Source organism: Chelmon rostratus, chromosome 12 (assembly GCF_017976325.1).
Source record: "Chelmon rostratus isolate fCheRos1 chromosome 12, fCheRos1.pri, whole genome shotgun sequence".
NCBI lineage: Eukaryota > Metazoa > Chordata > Actinopteri > Chaetodontiformes > Chaetodontidae > Chelmon > Chelmon rostratus.
Window position 1 is genome coordinate 8,269,488 of NC_055669.1, and position 14,429 is coordinate 8,283,916.

General features: G+C 42.6%; 1 protein-coding gene across 1 annotated transcript in view; it reads right to left on the reverse strand.

The window, feature by feature from the left end:
• Positions 1–14,429, reverse strand: part of LOC121614425 (low-density lipoprotein receptor-related protein 8-like) — a 73,826-nt gene that overhangs the window by 57,956 nt on the left and 1,441 nt on the right. The window lies entirely within an intron of this gene.

A 14,429-nucleotide genomic window follows, 5' to 3' on the forward strand; every position in this document is an offset into this window, starting at 1 on the left:
TTAATCCATGGCAAGGGTCAGACAATGTGTATTTTTCTGCAGTTGGAGTGCATGCATCCACAAAATCCTACTTTTATCAGAAAATGATGAAAAAAAAAAAAAACGGCAACGTCCTAATAAAACTAATCCTGCTAGACAGATGGACGGCCCTCTTGGTGGTATGATAAAATGTTGAAAGCTTCATTTTGATAAAGACCTGATTCTCTGACAATTTTACACACAAAATCACAAGATTTTGCAAATGGAATTGAAAGCAGTACGGAAGCAACCTATGAATTCATAGCTGGCGACCTTCCAACTGGAGTGCCAGCCACATGAGAGGAGACAGGCTGGTAGGTGCAGTCTGTCACCTGCGCCACAGTTTTCGGTAATAAAGTCTCCCTGGTCTAAAAAACAAGGAGACACACAATTTGAGCCCAGGTCCCTCGGCCAAACATCTGACACTTCCACTGCTGCTCTTCCCTCCAGAGCCTCTGCAGCACGCTTCAGTGGAAATCACTCCAAATCAACACAGCAGCCAGATGCTCCTTCTTCCTGGCCTGAAACAGCACAGTCTGCAGCCTGGAGTTCAACCCAGCATCCTGGTGAATCTAACTCCCATATTTTGCAGAGGATGCTCCCTCCTGTTCTGTGTTGTGTTCTGTGTTATTGAGTCCCGAGGTCTTGTATTTCTCATCATAATCACATCGGTCCACCCAGACCTTTTCCCCAGAGATGTATTGATCAGACTCTGTTTTTAACCTTTAATCATTGAGGGAAGCTTGACTGCACACACATAATCTTCCTCGGAAATGCTTTGCTTCACATCCAAATTGTTCACACCACCTTAAACCTGCAGCTGTTCAAAGCACTGTCATTTATATAGCAGCTACTGAGCGGCTCCAGCGGCACAGCTGGGGGTTTAGAAGCTTGCTTTAGGCAGATACTCAAACATATCTGGGAAGAAAAAGACAGGGTCTTTAACTTTCTCCAAAGCAGAGCTCAAATCTCCAATCTCTAAAGACCACATCTTTAACATGTAGGCTATCACTGCCCATACATTCAGTATTAGTTCTGAAGTTTCAAAAGAAATCTGGAATAAAAGTTTTCACTACAAAGATCCAACTAACTTTACATTCTGACATGTCAGCTCACAGATTAGAAGCAGAAAACTTTCAAAGCCTCATGAAGATCTCAGGGGAGCGTGTCAGTGCTGTGAGTTTACAGTAAAACACAGTGCAAGTCCTCTGATTCATTAAGTGCACAAATGCACCCATACGAGCACATAGTTCAAAAGACTGAACAAATACGATCTGAAGTGTGCCCACGGCCCAGCACACATACTCAAATCTTACTTTTGCATGTGCACTCACATTAATCTTTCTATTCACTCTTATTCAACCTCACAGAATTAGGAAAAAAGACACAAAACAGCCTTTAACCTTCTTTTACAGCAATTTGAGAGCAAGTATGATTCAGAAATGAGAGTATGCACTGCTGCGCAATCAGCTGAATGGAAATTAATGAGGAGAATCCCAAAGTGACTTCCCCCTTCACTTGGACCATCTCCTCTCAGTTTCAATGCAGCTGCACACAGGAGACAGTCTTCTTAACAATCATTATCCATCTGTCAGAGGTAATTATGACTCCAGGACCAAATGCCATCACTCACTTTTGAGACCTGACTGACGCAATCCATAAAGTCTGCAGCAATGAAAGAGCTGGTGGGTCGATCACTTTAGGTTCCTGAAGGGAACATTTTACTTCCTTTAAACTTAACTACTTCATGTCTTCTTCCAAGTCGGTATCTAACAAGACCAAGAGTCTGCAGCCATATCAGCAGTGTTATGAGGCTGTACTTAGACACAGCAGTTTGAGCTAATTACTAACCTCAGCGTGATAACATGCTCATAGTGGCAATCATTATGTCATGCTTAATGCTAACTTATGTTAGCACAGTATGGTACTGCTTATCATGTTCACCATCTTAGTTTAACATGTTAGCATGTCACCTTTTGCTAATTACAAAATTCGATTGCAATCCCTCCAACAGTTGTCAAGACATTTCACGTCAAACCTAAAATGTCAACCTAACAGTGGCAAAAAGAGGATTCATGAATGCCTGAACAAAATCTAATGGCAATCTATCTGACTGAACTGGTGGACCACCCGACTCACCGGCGTTGCCATCCCTAGAGCCCCACCGCTCGCATGGCCAAAAAGCCAAGGTGCAAATGAGACGCATTCGAGGCAGACGTTGAAAATGTGTAAATGCATCCAACTCTCCAAGACGCGTACATAATCGTACTCATCGTAAGTGTTAGTTGTCAGTAAGCGACCCATGAGCTAAGGTGACACAAAATAGCTCGTTCTCTTGTCACATATGTGACAGGAAGAAAGCCTCTCCAGCAATTTCACACATACAGTCCTGCAGAGGGTGTAACGTGCTGTTGTGGGGTTTATCAGATCCCTGATCAGTGCAACTGCAGAACGGTCTATATTGCTGAGGTGGTGGTATGAGTGAGAACCCATGAAGATGAGCAAAACCACAGTCTCATTAATACGAGTCATATGTGTGTTCATTTCTGGATAGTTATTTATCCGTTACTGAACACCGTTACCTCTGGACAGGAGTAGTTAAATGTAGCCAGATCTTATGTCAGATGTTAAGGGTAGCTGTAGAAGAGATGGTTGGGGTCAGGGCTAAGATCAGGTTTAAGATAAGGTAAGGGGAAACACAAATCGATGGCATCGTACTGGAAAGACCAACACAGAAGCAATCAAGATTGTTATCTCGCTAACAGAGGCACATACACATATGTACCTAAATTACATCTAGATTACACTGGATATGAGACACGTACAAACTAGGTCAATGATATAAGATTCATCAGATTTATCTGCTGATCTCAGACTATATGAATTAATCTATGAAAGTGCTTGTTGGCAACCCAAAGTGCCTCATTATATACCTGTTTCTGAACACAGCACAGAAATAAAATACTTTTTAAAGTCTCAGAGAGGCTTATATCTATTCCCAAGCATCAAGGAGTCTTCCATTTTGCATCTTGACTTTACAATAGGTCTGGATTTAAGAATAAATGCTAAAAAGTGCCCTGCCACTCTAAGTCAAACGCAACCAAATGCATTTGGAGAGCTGATAGCCACTCCTGTATATGGAAATGTGTGCCACACTGGATTATAGTGTCTGTCTACTAACCGGGGGACTGTAATGGGAATTGGGAGATTAGCCTTTTACCCTGCGAAGAGAATGAGTTTCTCTCTCTCTCCCTCTCGTTTCTCCATCTCTCCTTCCTTCTCCTCTTTTTCTTGCAAAGAACTGACTCCAATAACAGGAAACACAATGCCAGCTGAGGACCACGTTTTCAGAAGCACCCTCGCTGGCCTGAAGACGAAGGCATTCAAATTGCTGTGACAAGGCACTGAGAGCAGGATTTTAAATTTCCCAATGCAGACGAAAATTAGCATAACTGTAATACTGCCCGAGGTCAAATTTCTTGTTCAAGAATATCTGCCCCTAGCAACAAGGCAGCATAATTAAGACAGTAAGATTTTAGCCCCAGCTGCTGTTTGCCTTTGAACATAGCCCGACAGTTACATGCAAACACCACGCACACTCACACGCATGTTCACCCACTTCTGCACGTGTGCGGGTAGACCTTCTGTTTCTCCGTGTTTCAAGCTTCACACTTTGATGTTCTTTGGTTTTTCTTCGTCTCACACAGCACACAGGAGTCTAAACAGGAGGAACAAAGTCGCAGACAGCTATTGATGGACTCTGTGAGGGCCAACATCTTTCAGTGTGGGCTCACCAAATGCCCGCTGCCCAATCAAAGAGTCCAGCAGCCACCCACCATAGAAACAGATTACTCAGACCGTGACTAAAGCCTTCCCTCTCACCACCAGAGCCGCTGAATGTTAGCAAAGTAGCACAATGCAGCGACTGCACAGGGTGGGAGCCTCACGTGAGCTGTTAGTGGGGATGCTTTAGATTAATAAACGGGAAAGTGAATACACCTTGATGCCCTGAGGGTCGGAAGGGAAGAGTAGTGAACACGCCACGCAAAGTATTAACAGTCAAATCCAATCACCACACAGTCCCGTAAAAACACGCCGAGCTCTCGCTTCCTTTTTGCAATGCAACACTATACATCTGCATGAGCGGTACATGATAGCAGTATGAACGAATACACTGCATCTCCAGCTGAGTTTCTGTGTAAATGCTGAAGGTGACACAACAGCTACGCTCTTTACTCTCATGCATGTTAAAGCTCAGATGGCTCATTGGTGCACATCAGAGATGTTGCATTTCGTTTGGCCTCACTTAAGCTAATAGGAGAGAGGTGATGTCATTCATGAGCCATTTTCATAAAATCTTACTTCGGCGTTCCTGACTGCCACAACGCAATATGGATTTAATGCAGGAAGTGTGACCGAGCAATCCTCTTCATAGGTACTGACTCTAAATCACCAGTGGATTGAGAGACAAACATTTAGAATGAAAACATTAATGTCAAGATCATGACATGTGTTACAAAGCACTGTGTGAAAGAAGTTGCAGTTTTCAGTTGCAATAGCAGCTTCCTGTTTCATGAGACAATTTAATGAAGGGTGTTTTTTTTTTTCTGGGGCATTTTTGCTGCTATTTCTACCCTGTTATAACGTATGTGGTGTCGAGATTCAAAGTAGGCCACGGTACTGTACTGTATGCAAAACTAAGGCTGCTTTGTGGATACAAAAAAGTTACCGACCACAACAAGTGCAAAGCTGTTGAACAGAAGGGTCTTGGCGTTGGAGGAGGTGGAGCAGGTGCGTCCAATAAAAGCATCAGCAGCATATAGTGCAATAATCCTGCAACAAATGACACCTTTTTTATTAGGTGGTATAATAGGTTGTTTTGTTTATGCACCGTAGCTCGCTGTTGCATTTCTGGCTCAATTTCAAATACATAAACCATGTTGTTCTAAATGACAAATGAAGGAAGCCTGGTTTGCTGCCATTTTGACTGATAGTTAAGTACAGAAAATGAACTTCAAACAGCATTATAAGAAGAGCAGGAAAGCTGCACGTATGCCAGGTGTTCCCAGCAGTCTGGCTGTCTGATAGGACGAGCAGATGTTCGGCAGTGACTTGGAGCCTCCCATGAAGATGCTCTGCTTGTCTTCATTCAAACCAAACGGCTGCCATTGGTTTCAATTTTGTAGTCGGGCTAGAGTAAGAGTTTCATCTGCCTTGTTTACTTTGTGGTCTTGTTGCTGTGGTTACTCTCTTTCTGTTCATACATGATAACATCCAGACCAGGCAGCGCAGGACAGAGGACACATCCTCAACTTTGACCTTCCTGAAGGAGAGACTACAGGTGATTTTTAATGAGCTGTCTTTTCCGCTACCCTTTGCATCACAACCATAACACTGCAAAACAACCACTCTAAAATCAATGACACTGCAGCACTCTTCACCCCCCCCCCCTGCTCCACAACAACATGCTCCTTGGCTCGCCTCCCCTCTTTCTCTCCTTTTATTTTTCTCCACTCTCCATCGCTCTTGTTCCTCTTTCTCTGGTGATCCCTGTCACAACTGATTACATCATTTTTCGGGGCACGATAGGTACTCACAAACCAAAAAAAAAAAAAAACACCTCACACTGTGTTGTGTAGGAGTGTCTGTGTGTATCCGTGAGTGTCTTTTAGTGTGATGCCTATGTGGGTGACTGTGCGTGCCTGTGTGCACACATATTTGCGTGTGCATGCGAGTGGCCAATGGCTATGCATTTAAAACATATCTATCTCTAGGCAGAGCTTAGCTGCTGAGCTTTGATCACAATATGCTTCCTCAAAGCACATCAGGTCAGGCGCAACACAGAGAAACCATCTGCTAGCGAACATTTCCCACATTACCTCTGCTTTCTATCAGCACTTCCTACCACTTTCAAGAAAACTTCTGCCGAACTACTGCAACAACTGAGGTGTTAACACACACGGTCAGGATGAATCTTGAATAAGCATTAAATTCTTACATAGCCTATGATTTAAATATAAGCTTTCTAAATTAAAACAGGCATGGCCGACCTTTCCTGACATGAGATCTGCTTTTTCCTTGAAGGGACTGCAGAAATCTATTAGAAGCTCCATATTACACTGTGATTAAACTTCAAAATGATGGAGGAAGTAATTTCATTTCAAATTCAGTACCAAGTTGCAGCTACAGCTTTTGGGAAGATCTGGCAAACTGGGGTTTTTTGCACATCCATATTAATATCAAAATCATCAAAACTAAGCAGATTTTCAAACCTTTACAAAAGACTGATCACATTTTCATTCCCTGTAGATCATCCACAACCCATTTCATATGTGTGTTAGTATGCATGTATGACTGATCATATCAAAGAAAATGAAAGGCTGCCGTTTTAAGATCTAAACTCCAGAAGAGTGAAAGTGTCTTCACAAAAAAAAAAAACCCCACACACTTCAATGTAAAATAGGCCTGCAGAGGGAAAAAAGCTGCTCTGCAGAAAAGCTCCGCGTTCTGCACACAGCCAGCAAACTGTGTCAGAGTCTGTTATGTTACATCCCACCAGTCATAAAGTGTCGCATTTTTCTTTGGACAGATGTACACCGAGCGGAGTGTGAGGCATCATGAGTCTGTAGTCTAGACACATTTGATGCCAGCCAATGTAAAAGTGGCCTTTCACTAATTGGAAGGCTGGTTTTGTAGGGAACTAATTTGAATGAGCCTCTCTGGCTTCTCACACTTAAAAATCTACAGCTGAATAAATTAATCTGAGGCGGAAGCTTATTTGCTCTTATTGTTAAGGTAATGCAACGTTTGACACTACTAAATCCCCATTTAACTTAGGGTTAGCTCATAAATTCAGCATTTGTGCAGAAAATGAATCACAAATCATTCACTGACAGGGAAGAGAAGCTAATTCGGCTTTACTCCTGCAATGACTGTAAACCTGCAGAACACTCTTTGCCCCCAAATACTGGATGCATGCATAATGACCAGCTGAGCCAAATGACAACAAGATAATACAGAATGACTGGTGAACACAGTGTGTCCATACTTCTCCATTTCCAATATTTCTTCAGTCACACAGGAATGGGAAGCATCAGACTCAGGTTTATGTGGTTTAATCGAATTTTCCATGAAATTACACAGAGGTCATGTCAAACAAAGAGCTATTCTGTCCTGCTTGGTCATGAATACTGCCATAATTATCACACTATTATCTCTTATTAATAAAGGCAGCAATTCATTGAAAATTAAACAACAGTTCATTTCAGTCATTTTACAAAAATATGTGTCAAATGTTTGCTGGTTCCAGCTTCTACAACGTGATGATTTGCTGTTTTTCCCTGTTTTACACCACCAAATGCATTTCCATCCACCTTTTTATTTATTATTTTCAATTGTGCATAAAAAAGATCTGAGCAGCAACACGAAAATGAAAAAAAAATGCTCAAAAATAAGTTTTTTAATGCTGAGCTGAAAGTGTGACCGAAACAGACTGTCATTAATCATAAACATTATTTGTCACTCAAGCTTCAACTCCACTGAAGAGACAAAAACCTCAGCTCTGTGTGGGGTGATGCAGAGATTCCTCAAACGTTCCTACAATTAATACATGAGACAAAACATAAATGCACAAACATATTTCCATTGTGTTTTCCACATAGTTTTCCATGCTGCTTAATCACATCATCTCACTGAGTCGTCTTCTTCTGCAAAGGTTTAATGGAGCCCAGCTGCACAATTAGTGGCATGGGCTGTTTGACTCAATGCACTCAACTCTGAACATTCACATTACGGCCGTGGATGGAATTGCGTATTAATTTACTTTTAATTGCTGATTTTCTGGAAATCTGGTTAAAATTTGGTTTCAGCACTAAAGAGCAAATTTATATATGAAGTACAAGAATATAGAATTATTGAATCTCCCAGCTCTAACTTTGGTTGACCATTGCTGAGTCTTTACACCTGCATGGCCCATTAGAAGGAATGTGCTGGCCACAGTTCATTTATAGTCAGGCACAATGGGATCTGACGGATGCACTGATGGTGGAGGCATGTGGGCAGGTGGAATGATTTGAAAGCAGTGACAGCCTGCATGCTAAGCTTTAACATGGCGATGGTGGCGAGGTAATGAGTCACTGCGTAGATGGGCAAGAGGAGGCCATTGTTGCTACTTGTGTGAGTGGAGGTGACGCTCATAACTCATCCGGCTACACTGAATCATCAACAAAAAGAAAGAGACTGGGGGCTTTGGTTGCTGTGTCACATTTGCTCATCATTCCAATTCACTACTGTGCTCACTGCTGACGCTCTCTGTTACCCTGGCTGGACTTCAGAGTGGCATTAATGTCCTCTGTAGGTCTGTGATGAGTGTGTGTACTCATCCAAAAACAGATAAATCAAAATAAAGTGAGACTCACAGCCACACTCAGCCAATCCCAACATCCCGAGAGCTGTCAGCAAAGATTCACAAGCATGCCTGTTGAGTCACATGAAGTGGCATTTTTCACAAAAATGAGTCACAAGTTGCAAAGGGCCACATTTCTTGCAATGTGTGCCAACATCCTCCCTTGTGGGTCTGTTTTTTTCTGACGGTGATTCTTGATGAAAGGCGCTGTCTGCCTGGGTGCCTGTGGCCCCAAGGCCCGGGTTCACAGAGCAGGCAGCCTCTCAAACATCCAGCATGTGTCTTATCGATTTTCAAGCTAACCTGGGTTCATTTCGTGCCAATGCTGAATCACTGTTACAAAAACTATAGCCACGAGTAGCCGCCTCCACTTCAACTGTAACATCTTCATGTGAACTGAATGGTGGGATTTCAAAGCCAGCTCCACTCTCAGCTCATTAAAAAGAAACATTTCACCAGATGCACACAAAGGCTCTCCTCATTTTCACAATTTTACAACAACTGTAAGATGTTATGAATATTTGAATGAATTCACTGCTTGATGTCCATGACCTCTATTTTTTACTTTTTACATTTATTACAGTGTTTTAAGCACCCCGTTGTGCTGTTGAGGGAACACGTTTTGCAGCGTTAACTGGCAGCCAGGGAAGCTCTGAATATGCAAGAAAGGAGCATAAAAGGTGAAATATGAGTCATCTGCTTAGTCATGAGCCATGTGACACAAAATCTTGCATTGAAACATCTTGCATTGATGACAGATTTTAGACAGCACAATTCAATTCAAGCCACAATGAAGTCTTAGTTTACTTAAAATGGTTTATGTTTAAGGATCCGTTGTAGAAGCCACACAGAAGATTCTTCTGTTTAAAAATGAGTGTTGCATCGACTGCAATTTATGCTGTTGTTTTAATACCACGGCAGTATTTCAACCATTTTAAATAAACTGAAACAGCATTTTTCATGAGGCGAGACACAGTGTAAGAACTTCCCTGGAGAAATATCTACTTTTTTAGCCTTTGAAATGAACAAATTTCTGGGAGGTGTAATGTTTAAAATGATGCAAACAAACGCTTTCTTTTGGGTGTTGAGCACGAAAAAATTAAGTGGACGGGGGGATAAACACACAAGAGGCTGTGGCTGACTGATGTTTTATGCCCCCACATTAATCCCCCTCTCGCCCTCACTGGCTCATCCGCTCTCTCTCTCAGCATCTTTGCTTAGCAACACACACACTAATCTGAGATAATAGCTCAATTGCAGACTTCTTAATGATCACTTTGGGCTAGCTGGCTTTAAGACATGCACACACAGGGCAGTAGGCCAGTAGGGCCGCGACCAAGCAAACCAACACAAATGCATATGCACACACACACATATGTGGATGGGGACTAGACATAGGCTGTATCAGAGCAATGACCTCTGAGAGTTCTACACACCTGATGCCAACACAGTGCATTCTGGGAGAAAATGTCTAGTCACTGTCTAGCAGTCAGACTGGAGGCTTATTTAAAGCTTTATTAATACTTTATTTACTACTGGACTAGAATACTATTACTTACTGCATTTATTACTCAATAATTAAAAGTTATAAAAACCCTCTGCCTTTCATTCATTTTTAACTTACATGTGCTATGCATCTTGCTTAAAACATTCATTATTGCTAAGAAATCAGTATATGAGTGTATATAGTATTTGTCTTATAAATGTTTTACCATCTTTTGAAAACTAAAAAAAGTGTACAATGACTGCAGTATCCTTATAGTTTATATTTACTTAGATAAAAAGTGAGGGGAATTCAAATTTCAGTTCACCTTTAACGACTCCTTGATATTCTCACTATAAACACAGACTTTCAGAGCTTCTTGCCTAAATGAAAAAGGTGCAGATAATAGGGTAGAGGTCAATTTGACTTACTCAATTCATTAATTCAACAAGTTTTGGCATAGAAAGTTTGCTTTACCGAGGCTATTAAAAACTGGTACACTAATTAAGGCTTTATTGTGATTATGTGAACTGCAAGTGAGTGAGTTAACACAACATAAATTGACCACAGACCCAATGGAAAACATGCCTCATTGACTGGAGAGATAAAGGCATAATCCTTTCCACGCTGTGTACAGTTGTCAACAGCCGCAGAGATTATGGAGAGAATTTGATAGGAACACAAACAACCTCCCCGACTCACCCTGCAGGTCAGAATTATTTCTTTCCCAGCTTTCTATCACTTCTACTTCACTTTTTTTGTTTCACACTCCCTTTGTTTTTCCACATCGTCAACAACCCCTCACTTCCCCGCTGTCAAAAACATCCCTTCACATAACACAGACAAGCGGAGGCAGAGACTGTGGGGGGAAAATGCATGCACAGGAACCAAGACATGTTTTCAACACCAAAAAAATAGTCAAAATACAAGATGATGGGCGTCTCTCGTCTCCCTAAAACCTCGTGAGAACATCTTGTGTTACCATATTACCATTCTTCATTTACAAGTTGATCCCAGTAGGTGGCCAAACTTACATTACATTACTCAGTATATCAGAAAAGATTGCTGTCAACTGGCCTGGCTGGGTAGTGTCCACACAGCTAGAAGAAGAACAACGTGCCAGAGCAATGAAAGCAGAGTCACGAGTGCTCAAAAAGTGGAGTTGACTGGAAGTGTTTGTGTTCCAGTCACCCATGAGTGCCAAAGGAAACAGGGTCTCAACTCAGGATTTAGTGTTTGTTGAAGAGAGAGAAGACTGAGAAAGACACAGCAGCTATATTGTAAACAGCACTGGGTCCAAATCAGCTAAAAAACTGGTATGTTTAAGCGGAGATGCAGGTCACATAAAGATGTAAGTGAGCGTTATAGAGGTCTGGAGATTTCTGACAGCAAACCCTGCTCTCTTCTTGGAAATGGAGATTGTGGATAAGCAACAGATTAGCAAGACAAAAACCAAATCCATTAATGTGAGGCCCTCTTGCTCTCCGTTGCCGCTGAATAGCATGATTCTCAGCTTTCTGTCATGCATCTAAAGCAATACATGATGCACTTTAAAGCAGAAAATGATAGCATTTTAAAGTGAGTAATTGTGACTACTGCCAAGAGTTGAAAGAGCACTCAGACAGGACGTGGGCCTTTCAGTGGGAATGTTCCCCCCCCAGGAACACAGTGAGAAGCTCCATAGAAAAGCAACAATATGGGTGGAAGCCATAAATAATCTTATACATTATCTAATCAATTACAGGCAGTGCAGACAGCAGCATAAATACAAGATAACAGCCCACAGCATTTACACTTGGTTATTCTCTGTATTCAACTGGTGTGAGGTGTAAGCTGAGCAAAGAGCAGCTGAGCTTTAAACACTGTTGAATAAAGCATTAAATAAGCATAACTAAGGGTGCAGGGACACTTTTTGCATTTCTAAAACTTGGTGCATTGGGAGGACTTTGGCTACAACACTGCAGAAGAGGAGGCTGCATCCACTGAAAGGCTTTTGGAAGAAAGAAATTAACAAAGACTACAGTAGGAGAGGAGGAGCGCCAGCGGTTTCAGAAGTGAGTTTCCCTCTGAAGGAGTTGTGCGGATTTATTAGGTAAAAGAACACAAAGCGAGGAGGCTCACAGTTTGTTGCTGACTCTGCATCACAGAGGAAAACAAAAGAACACTTTGAGCTCTACGTGGCGATGTGAAATGCCTCCCTGCCTGCAAGTAGAGATGTTAAATTCATGAACACGGATGAAACAGATCGTTATCATATCCGGGGACGGAGAAGAAAGTCAAGCGCACATGCTGAACTTTGAAGGCAGCGCAGAGAGATGGAAACTGGGTGATATGCTGCTATAATCAGGATGAGGATTAAACGGCGGCTCCATGTCAGAGTTGGCACAAATCTGACTTTGAGAATTCAAGGCAGAATTCTTTTGTTGCCTCTACTGCTGTCAACTCCAGACGAGGCGAGAGGCAGGGTGGCGTCTCATCCTCGCCAGAAACGTTATGCAACCGGTAAACAAAATACACGGCTTCTTTTCCGCTTTATGCGGATTCAACCTTTCAATTATTTGTCGGAAAAAGTGTTCATTGGTATTCATTCATTAATGTTTATGTATTTATGCTGCCGTGTGTTTGGTCCACACTTGTGTCCATGCATACTTATGGGTGCAATTATGCATGTATGAATGTATGGATGCATGCAGCAAGTGACCGGTCAGTGGGGAATAGAGTTTGGATGATGGGGGAGGGTGATGGAAGTGCAGTCTGGGGGTGGACTGGTGGGGGATGGGGTTAACCGAAACAGGGTGGAGGATGGACGAGGATCATGGAGCATAAAGGGTATGATACTTGTATGAGCAACAGCAGTGTTTTAAGAGTGTTACACCTGTTCTGCGGGGTTCAGCTACAAGCACCAGTCAGGTTAGAAATGAGGCGACGCTGGCATGACAAATAAGCAGCTGCGGCAAAGGTTTCTTCCTGTCAGCATATTTCATAACCATGGTCTGTTGCACACATTCAGTAACTGGCTTTCTGGCTTGGCATTGTGTTGTAAAATAACATATTGTGAGTACAAATAGAATAAAAAGTGAGACCATCCGTTCAACCGCTCAGAAACTTAATTTAAAAATGCAGCCTCTTCATAGTCAACAAGGAACTAACAGTTTAATTCTTGCACAGGATTTGCTGTGTGTACACGCTAAATCCTCACAGCCCTCTCCCCCTGTGCAGCATATGTTGTACAGGTTTACACTTCACTGCACTACACTGCCTATTCCTATGTCTTTTAGTCTCCTCAGATGTAGAAATAGAAAAGGAGTTTACAGAAGCGACCCATGAGAATGATTTTAATAGTAACACATTAATTAAATATTGCCAGAGCTGCGCAGTGAGCCAGCCTCCTCCAAATCAAACAGGGTAAAAGTTGAACAACTACTATCCTTGGCACAACACAACGAGGACGCCAGCACAGAGACAAACCAGACTCAGCGCAGGCCAACCAGCCTCATCTGCCTGCCCACGCAGAATACAGCAAGACACACAAGAAAAGGAAATGGACACCAGTGAAGGCCACTCCACAATATAATGGCGTGTAATGCTGCTGTCAAAGTCATCAAATGGTGGGCTGACATTTGTAGGCTTTCAGGAGGAGTGTTTTCCTTCACACCCTAATGTGTCTGAAGCTCTGCCTGATGAAAAAAACCCCAGGCCAATAAAACCTCACTGACAATTTCCTATTTCATTCACAAAAGAAATACTGTGGAAATAAAGCCTGACAGAATAATGATTATCGTCAAACATCACAGGTTTGTGTGTGACTGTGAAGTAGGGCCGCGTGAATGATTCAGGAGCAAAGATGCTCCCAATGACCGGCATTCTTTGGCAAGCCAGAGGACTCGTCCTGCTCGCCGCAGAGACGGGCCAACAGCGGTTACACCTCCAGACCAACAGAGGAGCCGTGAGGCGGTTGTATACAACAGGTCTGTGTGCGGGGGAGTTTGTGGGCGAAGGAGGCAGGAGCAAACAAAGACAGAAAGAGGTGTGCGGAGAAATACAGAGTATGTATGTATGCATGCTTGGGGAGGTGCAGGAATTCCTCCCGAGCCACAATTAACCCAGACACAAAAGAACATAGCTGCATGGCAAACATGCCGGGCTTGGATTCAGCTTTGGCACAACTTCACTGGTTTCAGCGCAAGCATTCTCCCAAAATATAGGCCACTGGCTCGCAGTCAGAAAGGAAACTGGAATTCTATTATTTCTGCGCAGAACAACACATCCGAGGTACCTGTCAGAGCTTTGTGCACTAGACCGATGCGCCACGCAATCTGCCTCTCAGCTGGATGGCTTTTTATTTGAGGACGATTGGAAAATGGTTCCACCCAATCAACCCTAATTTTCAAAAATGCTTGAGCGTTCTATATTTAGGTGGAGTAGGGATGAAATCACCTGCACATAGTCTGGGCCTGAGGCGCACACACACACACAAACACACAAATACATGCCTAATCCCCACTCAGAACATGGTTTTATTTG